Source organism: Heliangelus exortis, chromosome 1 (assembly GCF_036169615.1).
Source record: "Heliangelus exortis chromosome 1, bHelExo1.hap1, whole genome shotgun sequence".
In the NCBI taxonomy this organism is placed as follows: Eukaryota; Metazoa; Chordata; class Aves; order Apodiformes; family Trochilidae; genus Heliangelus; species Heliangelus exortis.
In genome coordinates, this window is record NC_092422.1 from 4356857 (window position 1) to 4369347 (window position 12491).

Sequence of the window (12491 nt, forward strand, 5' to 3'; positions counted from 1 at the left end):
GTTTGAGAGAGCTTTGGATGGCAGGACAGCTGGAACCTTGAAGCAATCACTGCTCTGGGGACTGGGGCTGAAAGCATTGGTCTGAGCTCCACTACAGGGCACCCACCCATGGCTCAACCCTAACACATTGCAGTGGAGCTACTGCAAACCTTAAGATTAAATCACTGCTCCTCAGTACCCACCAGGCTTTGCCCTCACTCAGTACCTGAAAGCTTCCCTTTGTCTGTTCTTCCAGCTTATTTTCCTGACCATTTCCCCTCTTTGAATTTAGTGGAGAGAAGCAGTGCACACAGTTCTGATGGCAGAACATGCATCTTTGTTCCAATTTTGTTGACTCTGCTAAGTGAACGTGGGGGCATTTATTTGTGCCAAAAAAGAGCTGAGCTATGACAGAAAAAGTTCCCCTCTGAAGTTTGCTGAACACAGAACCCCAGCTCATCCTGGCTGCCTCTTGAAGGATTACTTCTCACTGCATTTCTTCTGGTTTGTTCTGCAGTAATATATAAACAGCCCAAAGCACTGGGGCTAATATTATATCTTGGTGGAACAGGAATGGGACTATTCCACAGTCTCTTCTGTCTCTAGTTATCACCTTTAATTCCCTGACTTTGGCAAAAAAATTGGCCACTGATCTTTCAAGGAAAGTTGAGGAAAATTAACAGGTAAGCAAAATTTTATCTAGCACTTTTAATTTGAGGACAGTTCAGAATATTTGGGCTAAAAATATCTTTCATAAAAGAAGAACACCAGCTGGTAAACATTAGATACCAATAAGACAATGAAAATAATTTTATATTCTTGACTAAACTGTGAGTCAAGATTGAGTAAATGTAAGAAGTGGGGCTTGGAAAGATGATGGAATACCATGGTTCACTCCACTCTATTATTTTAGATTTTCTCTGAGGGAGATGCATATCAGGTTAAAACTGGATTAATCTATATAGGAGGGGCACCACTGGTACATTTATCATGGAGTGGGGTGGAAATCTCAGCCATGTGAATAATGACTGAGCTTTCATAGATGTACTTTACAAGGCCTTGTGGTAGCAAAGATATTTGTAAACTTCCTATCCATGCAAGTGAAGAGAAACAGCTGCAGCAGAGATGTGCAGATTAGTTTCTGATCACAAATAAAAGGAAGCCTGCTTCTGGATGGTTGTTCTCCAAACAACAGAGGTTTCTGAAGGACATTTTAAAGGACGTGGTGTAATTTAGTCGTTCAAAAAGGGTAACAATTTTAAATAATAAAAATAATTTGAAGCATTTATGTTTTAAATCTGAGCATCAGATATCTCACAATCAGATAGCTCCACACAACAAGGAAGCTAGAAGGAACTGCTGTCAGTTTTCTAACACATAAGCTCTATAGTTAAGCAGAAATTCACTTTATGGCATATGGAAATACAAACACAGCATGTAGTCAACACTTGGAGCTTGAGCTGCTGTCTTTATTCCAGTCAAATAGCATCCACCTTTCCTAGAATAAAAAAATAGCAGCTCAGGCCTTCAGCATTTATACTGATATTTTAGTACACTAACTCTCAATACCAAGTATAAACACAGCTCTATCCTCCAAACGAAAAATTAATATTAGCCCACATATATACAACTTTCAGAACTTTGTGATGTTTTCAGCAGCTCGCTGCTGAAAAAGAACACAATTCTGCTTTGTGCATTTTTTCTTTATGTTTTTTTTTTTTTTTAAATGTTTATAACCTTCTTTTCTTCAAAAAATATATTGAGAAATTTAGAAGAAAGAAGTTATTTGTTGATGCACACACACATACTTACACATATGAAGAACATATAGAGTGTGAGTAAGCCAAACCAGATAATGAGACAGACAAGAAGATTTAACAGCTCCTGTTGCTGAAAGGTCAGTCCTTTCCCTCTAATCCTCTCATGCTCTGTACAAGCCTAAGCTCCCTCTTCTTGTGCTGGTTCTGGCACTTGTCAGATGCTTCAATGAGCTGGGTAAGCTCAAAAAGGTGCAGAGCACAAAAATTAATGCAGCAGAGAAAAAAACCAAGCTAACTGTATTCTACTACCTGAAAAGTGGGAGCTGAAGGAGCAGAGCCACCCTGCTCAGCATCAGAGCAGGATTTACCTCCCCCTCACACCAAGATTCTGGGTCAGGTCTGGAAGTTGTAGCATTTGAGGTTACACGTGCCTGATCTTTGAAGGCAATGGGAACAGCTATGTCAGTGCTTGATGCAGGACAGACTCTCAGTGTTATGACAACACCTATAGTATATTAAAAACTTTTTAAAGAGGTTTTTTTCAAGATTTTGCTTGGCAGGATTAAACTGAGTCTTTGAAAAGGAGTAAAATATCCATACATTCGTCTTGGTATGTTTATGCATGCAAAATAATAAAAAATCAAAGCAACCTTTAAAAAATAATGTAGCATCAGGCATGGCAGCTGTTCCAAAGTGCAAACAGTAATCTTTGTTTCTGGAAATAATATTTTGCATTTATGCTGTGGTTCAGCTGATGTATAGAGATGTGTAGGATAAGACAAGGAAGACTCCATGCAACATCTAGATTTCTACTGCAGGTTAAACTGAATGACTGTGTACAATGGGTACATAAGTTCAGGGGGACCACAGAAATGAGAATACCTGTGTTTCAGTACCCCAACCTTCCTGACTGTTAAGGTGAATTTATTTAATGAGCTCTACTCCAGTGGTTGTTCCCTTCCTTCTCAGACTAGTTCAGATACAGACACTGTCACCAAAGACAGCTATAATTAGGCAGATCCCATCCACAGTGACCAACATTAACACATGCAAAAAAAAAAAAAAAAAAAAAAAAGGTGTGTATTTTGTGGTTGAGCTACAAATCTGTCATTTTACTTTGCAAAAATGCAGTGATATGCACATGTAGCACTTCAGATATTTCTATTTCCTCAGTCCTTGATTACCCAGACTTTTCTTTGCAAGTTTCCCTACCTGCATCATACCATGTTGCCACCCACACAAAAGGAATAAAAAAGCAGGTGTATTAAGCCCATTGTATCTTCTTCACTAAAGCACTTCAGTAACTAATTGTGGCCTGACCACCCTATACTATTAATACAGCAGGCCCTTAAAAATCTCTTCAGCTTCTACTTCAAATTCTACTTCACTGCTTTCTCTGATGCTCCTTGTTTTTCTAATACAGCTAAAAGTACCATTTCTAATGTGCTTGCATTTTGCACTTTGCCCTGGAATAACCTGCCTGCTCGAGACAAGATAAACTGAAGAAGAAAAGAAACTTTTCCCCTCCAGTGGCTGGTGCCACTTACCATTTTTTAGCAGTTAAGGATGCTATCTTGCCTGGTGTGACTCAGGGCAATTAAGGTCTCTGCACACTTCCCAAAGTTCTTCACTACTGAGAATAAACTCAGAAAAGGAATGAAGAGTCACACAGTACATGTCTCAAAGCTGCTCAAAAAATATTTCCATAAAGGAAGTGTTAAACAAACCTGCTTTTTTCTCCTGAGCTCCAAAGCTAATGAGAACAAACAAGGCTTAAAACTTAGGCTTCTGAGCAACAAATCTGAGAGTTGTGTGTGCAATACTGAGCATGGTCCTATTTATATTCTTAGGTACAATCACAAGCTGGAACTTCTTTTACTTTGAAGATTGAAAATCTTAGCAAGTCACCCTGACTTAAGACTACCCACAAAATACTCTGTCCTCACCCCAGGACTGAATTTCATTTAAGTGACTACAGACTGCACCAGTGGGCCAGCTCAGTGCATTTTTTGGCCCTTCTGAAATGTACACATGACACAGGCACACACATCCATGAACACTGCCCTAATAACTACATTGCAAACAGGAGGAGGGGGGTGACTTGGCATAAGAAAGTAGGGAGTCACAAAAGGGGAACACTAAAAAGAATGAAGAATCAAATGGACAAATGTTCAGAAGGAGGAGTTAGCAAATATCATCACATGGGGCTTAGGTGATAGAAGAGAGTAAACTCTTTAACCTTCAGGGACCCCTTAAGTAAGTGGCACAAAGCAACTGTCTGTCTTCTAAGGATGTCCAAAGTCAATACTACAGAGCTGATAAACTGTCAGTCAATAAATAAAAACAGGTCTCTGAAGTTATGGCTACTTTCTAGTCTCCTTCTACAGCTTATTCGGTGAGATGTTAGTGTTATTAACAGGATATTTTCCAATATATACTGAATTCCATATGGTGTTTTATGAATAATGCCATGGGAACTGATTTAGAGAACAATGACAATGTTTTGTTTTGTCTAACTGTTAAAGTTCACTGTGAGACCGTGGACAATTCTTTTAAAGAAAGAATTACACATTTTTTTTTTGTTTTCAGTCTGACTCTCACAGCTTTCTCTTGCCTTCCAGATCTCTGAAGTGATCTGACTGACACCAGCTGGCAAAGGCAAAGATTATTAAATACAGAGTCAGCCAATAGATCATGAATGATGCTTTCATATGGTTTTGTTACTGTGTCTGAAGAGAACACTGAAAAGGCAGCTCCCATGCCACCTTTCAACAAATCAAAGGCAACAACAGGAAACCTCCTGAAAGCAAACAACTCACACTGCAGACACACCTGCAAAACTTGAGGTGCTGTGGCTTCTGATGGGGACTGCAGAAACCTAAATATGGAAGTAATTGTCCTGCTAACTTCAAAACCTAATTAGCAACTGACATAGCAAGTGATTTCCCAAATAGATACTGTAAACATCCAGATCTCTTCTGAGAGGAGGAGAAAATGACAGAATGAGACACATGGTCTTCAAATGCATGCTGCCTCATCTTGGAGAATGGTACAGAAATGCTTTGCCTGACACACCAATGTTCCCTATCCTAGTCCAGCCTAGTCCTACCTCACTAAAAAAAAATCAGGATGTAGAGAAGAGCTTCTAGATCCATAAAAATGAGAGACAGAAAAGATTCATTAAATGAGACAGCCTAGACTTCTCCAAGAGCAAAATTCTTCTTCTGAAGTACTCCTTAAAGTCCTTTCCATTCAGGAGCTTTAGCTATCAAAGAAGAGAAAGAAACAGATCAAGGTTTGGAGCAAACCAGCTTTACTTCATGGACCAGGTTGACTTATAACTGCTGAAGATAATTTTGGATGTTTGCCATTTGTCCCAGGAGACTTTTTTCAGTACAGGTCATCTCACAGTTGGTAGATTTTGAGGGAAGTTTGGCTGAAATCTTTGTCTCATTCCTTGTTTTCTTAGTCACTCCTTACCTTGAAAGAAGCTATAAACTGGCATGATCCTGCCCTGAGCCCTCACACTACACTATCTTTCATTTAAGGATATCACTAAGTTACACAGGAAAATGCTAATTGTTATAATTTCCAATTTTCTTTCTGGTAGGCTGAGGCAGAGACAAATCACTTCTTGCTTCATATCATAAACTGACTCATGTGACATCAGCAAAGCTCCCAGGCTCATTGTCTGCTCAGGGGACCACTTTGCTGCTGACAAAAAGCCCTGTGAAAGCCAACTCTGCTGTGGTGAGCTCTATAAAGATCTGTCAGCCTGGCTTCCAATTACCTACCTGAATTACCTTTATCCCAATGAAATACAATAAACATATTAAGGAGGTAGGCAAACTGTTAGACTGTTGATGGACTTCTCATTTATATACTCACCTTGTTTGTTGGTCAGCAGTATAGCTACTTGAACAGTATTTCTGCCTTATTTATTTACTATGCAACATTCAACTTAATAGCTTGTTTCTATATCTTTGGGCCAGAGGCCAAGGCAGATGTTTGCCTGACACCAAATCCTATTAGAGGCTGCAGTAACACAATTGTATGTTAAAGATAAATATTTTATAGCCTACACTTGCCACCCAGCATTATAATTTCTTTGGCATTTAGAGGCAACTATCTATTGGCAAAGAAAAAACCAGTTATCCAGCTGGCAATTGAGGGCAGTAGCTTTCCTGGGAGTTAATAAGCATCAGGACTGCTTTCTAAGAACTGATGAAATGCCATTCAGTGCAGTGTGGCAGTATGAACCCAAATGGAACTATTTCATCTGAGAACCTCAAAGAGTTATACTGGAATTGGCAGTGCTTTTTGTCAGAAACCTGTAGGAATAATGGTACAGTAGAAGAATGATAGTTGAATCATAGAATCACAGAGTGGTTTGAGTTAGAAGGGACCTTAAAGATCATCCAGTTCCATCCCCCCTGCCATGGGCAGGGACCCCTCCCACAGCCCAGGTTGCTCCAAGCCCCATCCAACCTGGGCTGAGACACTGCCAGGGATGGGGCAGCCACAGCTTCTCTGGGCAACCTGTGCCAGTGTCTCACCACCCTCACAGGAAAGAATTTCTTCCTAAATGAATCAGTGAATCCTCCTTGATGAATCAGTGCTAATTTCAGTTCCTGAACTGAAGGTTCAAAGAAATCGAAATTTTTTAAACCAATGAGAATGTTTAATATTAGAAGAAAGGTGCAAAGAAAAGAGTAGAGGTTTTTTAAGCAACCTCACTGTTAACTTGATACAATGGTTTCACCAGGGCAGAGTGGAAGGGACAAGAAACTCCCTCAGCCTGCTGGATACACTCTTCTAAATACACCCCAGGATGGCACTGGTCATCTTGGCCACAAAAGCACTTTTCTGCCCCATTATAAATGTCAAACTTTTGTATACGTACATGCATTAATTTAAAAATAGTAAATAAATTTAAAAAAAATATGGAGTTAAGACAAATACTCAGAGAATTTTTTACTGTATAAAATTAATAAATATATTTATTGTCACATCACACAGAGGAAACTGTTCCTGACAGTCCACTGACCTATTTTCTCCTTCATCATGTTGACCTTGCTAAGGAAGACACTTTGCTATGAGGGAGGGAGCACACATGGAGAAGGGCAGAAGATAGGGAGACTCCTTGGTTTATATCTGACCATGAAATCCTCTGCACATCAATGCATAAGGGCCATGAGGAGTGCACAGCATCCCTCTCACCCTACAGTGACTTACATCCCATGGGATACTGAAGGAAAAGCACATTATTTCACTTTATTCTCTGCTGCTGCACCACAGCAACCTCAGCAAGCCACATATTCTTTCTCCTAGACCTGCTTATCCAGGATAAAGCTGTCACCTACAAGTTGATTGCAATAACATCTCTTTCACAAAAATGCTCCCTGTCACTGCCCCGACTGTGTTAGCAATAATTTTAATAAGAAGTCAGGCAGTATAACATGAAAGGCAAAGAAGATTCTGAGGCTCTGTGAACATATTTAATTTACTTCCCAGTTGCAGAGCTTGCAGTCTTGTTTATTTTTCAAAGAAATGATGCTACTCAATTGAATTTCACTGCAGGGTAGTTGGATTCTAAGTCTAGAGAACTGTCACTTGCCCTTGTAATTGTGATAACAATGACAAGGGAGACTTGGAGGTGAGAAGGAATAAAACAGATTTCAAATATCTCAAAATACCAGATTTGGCATTATGAGCCAAAAATAAAGAAAGGGAAATAAAAAAAAAAAGGCCCTGGAAATGAATAAAATGTTGAAATGCTGGGTCTGGGTCTGGTATTCTCTTGCTCCTCCTCCTCCTCCTTCCCCAGCTGAAGTTTGAAAGGACAGATTCCTTCTTTGGGTACATCCTCCCCTGCTGAGATTTCGATTTTGCTGCTTCATTTGTGTTTTAGAAAGCTTTTACATTTCTAGCTGAAGTAATCCACACCTGGCAACCAGGGATGTGAAAGTCTTGACAGCATCATGGAAACTCAGTCATTATTTCTGAGTGCTCTTTCACAGTTTCCTTTTCTGTAGGGCACCTAGTGTGATGCTGTGCCAGATTTGTTTCTTTTTTTCTTTTTTCTGAAGGTTGGGAGGTCTGTTTTAATTAAAGACCCATGCATAAAATGCTGTTTTGCTCTCATACCCCAGTGGAACTCTAACCTTCACATGCAGGTATCAGGATGCTAAATTAGGAAAAGGGCAACAGGCAGGCAGTCCTTTAAACAGCTCCCTTAATCACTCCTGATTCTAGAAAGTCAGAGTGAAGTACAGTGATCACAGTATCCAGTTGCATGTTATTCTCCTATTCTTGTTCTGTAATAACTTTTTGTTTGTTTGTTTGTTGGTTGGTTGTTTTGTTTTGTTTTAAAGTCATTTGCAATGGCAGATACTCCACATCTCCATCAGTGAACCAAGAGCAAATGTCTGCTCCAGCACCAGTGACTCAAGAGGCTGGATCATTTTAAAAGGTGACAGTGAAGCACATAAGGTTTGGCTTCCAGGATCAGTTTGGGTTGCTTATTGAAACCATCAAGAGCTGCTGAATTTGCCAAATTTGACAGTATATCATGTGAACACTTTTTCCCTTGAGATATCTGGACTTTTCCTCCCAGGTCTGGCTTGAGATCTCTATCCAGGTACTCAAGTGGCTCTCACCAGTCTTTCTCACACTATTTCAAGCATATTCGACTCTAAGCCCAGCTGGAAATACTACAAGACCAGCTTTTTTTTTTTTTTTTTGTGCACTATTTTTGAACTTCTGTGCTACAGAAACAGGGACCAAGTGGGAATAGTTTGGAGAGTAAATAAAGATGAGAACAAGCCCAACCATATCAGAAGCCTATGCCACATTTGGTCTGAATATGCTTTGCCTTTAGAGGGAAAGCTTTATCTCACTGATTAGTTCCTTTCTCTTACTGCTTCCTTTTTAAGAAGAAATCTTTCCAGTACAGAATGAATTATAATCTAAAGCTATCAGATGGCTGAAAGCATAAGGTGCAACGGGATTTCAAAAGCTCTTGGGCACTCATCCATGTATAGCACTAGTTAACTTAATGGTAAAATCCCTCTTGTCTTCACTGGGACCAGAATGATGGCAACTTCTTGAAAATCTTGCTAATGTATTTCTTCTGTTCATAGGGATATGCAGGGAATGCTGCTTTCCTCCTTGAGAATGTGAGCAATGCTAAGAGTATGAAAGGATCTATGAAATACACTTCTCAAGGAATTGTATATTGACCTCCTGCAAAAAGCCTCTGTTCTAAATGACTTGAAATGTGATCACAGGTTATCTGGGAAAAAAAATAAAAGTTCAAGGAAATATTTTAAACAAAGAGTAGCTGTTGGACTGAAGCCTTCTTCTGCAATGCAGCTTTAAAGCACAATAAGACTGTAATCCCATGCTTGTAATATACATATGACAGTGCTGTGGAAATCTAGACAGACACGTTGAGAACATTTCTTTTCTTCTTAGTTTTCCTTTTTTGCAGTTGGAATATTTTTAAACCTGAATTTTGCTCCAGTAAATGAAACTCTTATATCCCCAATTTGCCCAAGGGATTGCAAAGATTTTTTTTTTTTTTCCTTCTCACTCTCATAAATTGTTACAAACTAATAGAGGAAACAACAACTGTTCAGCCTTCAGGGTTCAACTTCTGGAGCTGCACTAGCAAGCAGGGAGTTACTTCACATTCAGTACATTACAATTTCTGCTCTTGTAGCTCAGGGCAAGGCTAACGTTGGCCTTGAGTTTCATTTTAAATGATGTTGTAAGTTGTTGTCTTCTACAGGAAAAAAAACCCAAATTGTTCTTGCACACACACAGAGAGTGGACCTCAAATGTGATCTCATTTGGTCAAGCAAATGCTATGAAACCTCAGCAGTGTTCTGGATGCATTAAGATTAAGTTTCATTTTACATAAAGCCTTTAGCAAATATAAACAGCCTGATAAATAAGGATGGGCACATACTGGCCCAAATGACTGATGTCTGAGGTTCAATTAGGTAGGTGTCTGGTCCTAGGGAACAGCACTGCTACAGAAGGGCCTGACTCTCCTAAAGGTTTTGTGTCAGATCTGAAAGCCTGATGTTCCCTGGGCCACCTCAGGTTCCACTAGATGCCTGAGCTCAGGCAACTGCACTGAACTCTCACTGATCTTTGAAAAGGGCCAAAAAAAAAAAAAAAAAAGGCAGAACTCATGGCTTTCCTTCTGCCTACAGCAAACTTGCTGCACAAACTTGGTCAAAGCATGTTCTGTCTCAGAGCCTCCTGCAATCCCTCTAAAAATCAGCTTAATGTAATTTATTTAACTTTTTCTGAGACTGCTGTAGCACTTCAATAAAGAAAGGATTCACATATCTAATACACAGACCAGACATTTTCACTGAAAAATCCAACATCTGCCAAGAGTTACTGTGCAAACTCTGCCCTTCTCATCCCACTTGGCCCCCATGCAAAAGGAGAGACTGACCTGGTAACTCCTAAGATGCTGATGATGGTTGCTTCTGTCCTCTTTTGTGTGCTTGTATGTAAGTATATACACTTTAAAACAGCCTTTAGCAGACTAAGTCTTTAAAAAGTTTGTTGTTCTGGTACAAAAAGGGTTCTCCTTTTGTTTGTCAAAGTGAGTAACTCCCACAACCATATTTCTGTGCTTTAGCAGGAGAGCATTCACGGAAAGAAAAGTCTGCACAGAGCTGTTCTAGCAGCTCAGTAATAGGACACAGGAATAAAACAAGCTGTGCTTACATTAGCCTGCAGTCTGGGGTGCATGGAAAGAGCTATATACAAAAGTGTAAAAACAAAAACCATATGCACTGTTTTACACGTTTCTCCAGAAACCCTCGGATAGCACAATATGCTGTGCTATTAAGGAAGAATTCTGCTGGTTTGAAAAAAATTGAACAGAAAAAAGGACAGAAATAACAGACACAAAGAAAAAAGGCTTTAACTTCAGTATTAAATAAACCATTTCTTGACCCTAAAACTAACATAATTACCCCAATCAATAAACCTTTTGTACAAGCTCTGTCAGATCAAGAGAACTTGCCTGCCTGCAAACAGCATTCTGACAAGCCAGTTCAAGGCTACCAGCCCATGTAAGTACAGATGTAGGCAAAAAAGGAAAAATCTACCTTCATTTTCCTACCATTTTCAAGCATGATCAAAACCAGACAAAATCTGGATCATTAAAGACATTCAGATGTCTAACTTCTACTGAGATGAATACTCACTGGCATCCACACAATCTTAACAAATGTAGCTTAATTTCTTTTGTTCAACAGTATAAAGGAAAGCATGTGCCTGCTAGTCTATTTTTCCCACCCAAATTACCACTTGTAATCATAAGTTCTATTGAAAGAAGTGTACATATATAAACCAAAATATTAAAAACAAACAAACAAACAAAAATACAAGAAAAAGTTCAAGTGTAACATTAAATAAATTATTCCATCTCTGCTTTAAAACTAAGCTAGCTTTACACATCATGATTTTCTACTGCTAGCTTTTACTCACAGAGTGTCAATGAAGAGATATAGTCTGTATGGAAAGAGCAGCTGTGGAATTTTTTACAGCCAAGTATCTGACCTTTACAGGCTTCTTATTATTTAATTATCTTTGAGATGTGTCCCTGATTTTCCCTTTATTAGAGATGCCTAAAGTCGTCAAAAGAAAAATCCTGAAATAATAATTTTGCCTGCCATTAGGGCTTAGGAAGCAGGGTTTTTATGTAAGAATTGTTTCAGACACTCTCAGAAGGAAAAAAGGTCATCACAAGTAAAATGTAGATTTTAATAGATTGGTCTGATTTCGGGTTTCTTTGGAAGTGCTGCCTCTCCAGCAGAAGCAGGAAGAAAGCTGCAGATAGAATTTAAGGAATGGTCTGGCATAGGATCATGTAGAAACATTACTGACTGAAATTGAAGGGGATTTAAGAACCTGGAGCAATGCTTGATCTGTTAGGAGCTGCCTGAGAAGGCAGACAGGGAGATAAACTCCAGCACTGGGCCATGCTCATCCTTTCAGCTTACTTCACTGGGAAATGAGACTGTGCATTGGGTCTGGAGAAAAAGCTGAAGAGATTAAGGGGACCTTGATAGAGGTGTTTCTGACATAGGTGATGAAGCTTTAAGGGCTCCATCACTATCAATTTAAAAACATCATTACTGGTTTACTAAGAACAGCAAACAAAAACCTCTAGCCATGGGGAGCACAGACTCATGTGAAAAGCTTCATCTCCACACAGCCTGCCTTCCATTTCCAGATCCAGGCTCAGCTATGTTAGCTCTTTATTAAACCCCCTAAAGCAAAAAGATTAGATTTATACATGGGCTGGATGAAAACATGAAATCTCATCAAGCACACAGCTACATCTCATCAGCTACACCTGCTTGGAGAGAGGAATTCTTTCAGCTCATGGAAAACTCAGGCAGAGGGAGTCTATCCCACTTTTCCACCTCCCCAGACCATGGCTGGATTTGCTGAGGATGGAGATAGCAGTCTCCTCTTTTCTTGCAATCTTTCTGCATGGACAAATTCAACTCTGACTGAAGGACCTGAAGTCCTGTGGCCAGTTGGCTGTTTAGTGGGAGACATTTTGCAGTGCTCCAGCATAACCTGAATCTACTCTTTGGATACAAGTAAGTTTTACATGAAGCAGAACTGTCAACACAACATCACATAAGACCAAATTCACAAGGAAAAAAAACCAAACCAAACCACTGCCTGCCAAGGAGTCTTAAATGCCCT

The 12491-nt window shown here is 39.5% G+C and overlaps 1 protein-coding gene across 8 annotated transcripts in view; it reads right to left on the reverse strand.

Moving 5' to 3' along the window:
- TENM4 (teneurin transmembrane protein 4) overlaps positions 1 to 12491 on the reverse strand; it is a 587599-nt gene that overhangs the window by 146814 nt on the left and 428294 nt on the right. The window lies entirely within an intron of this gene.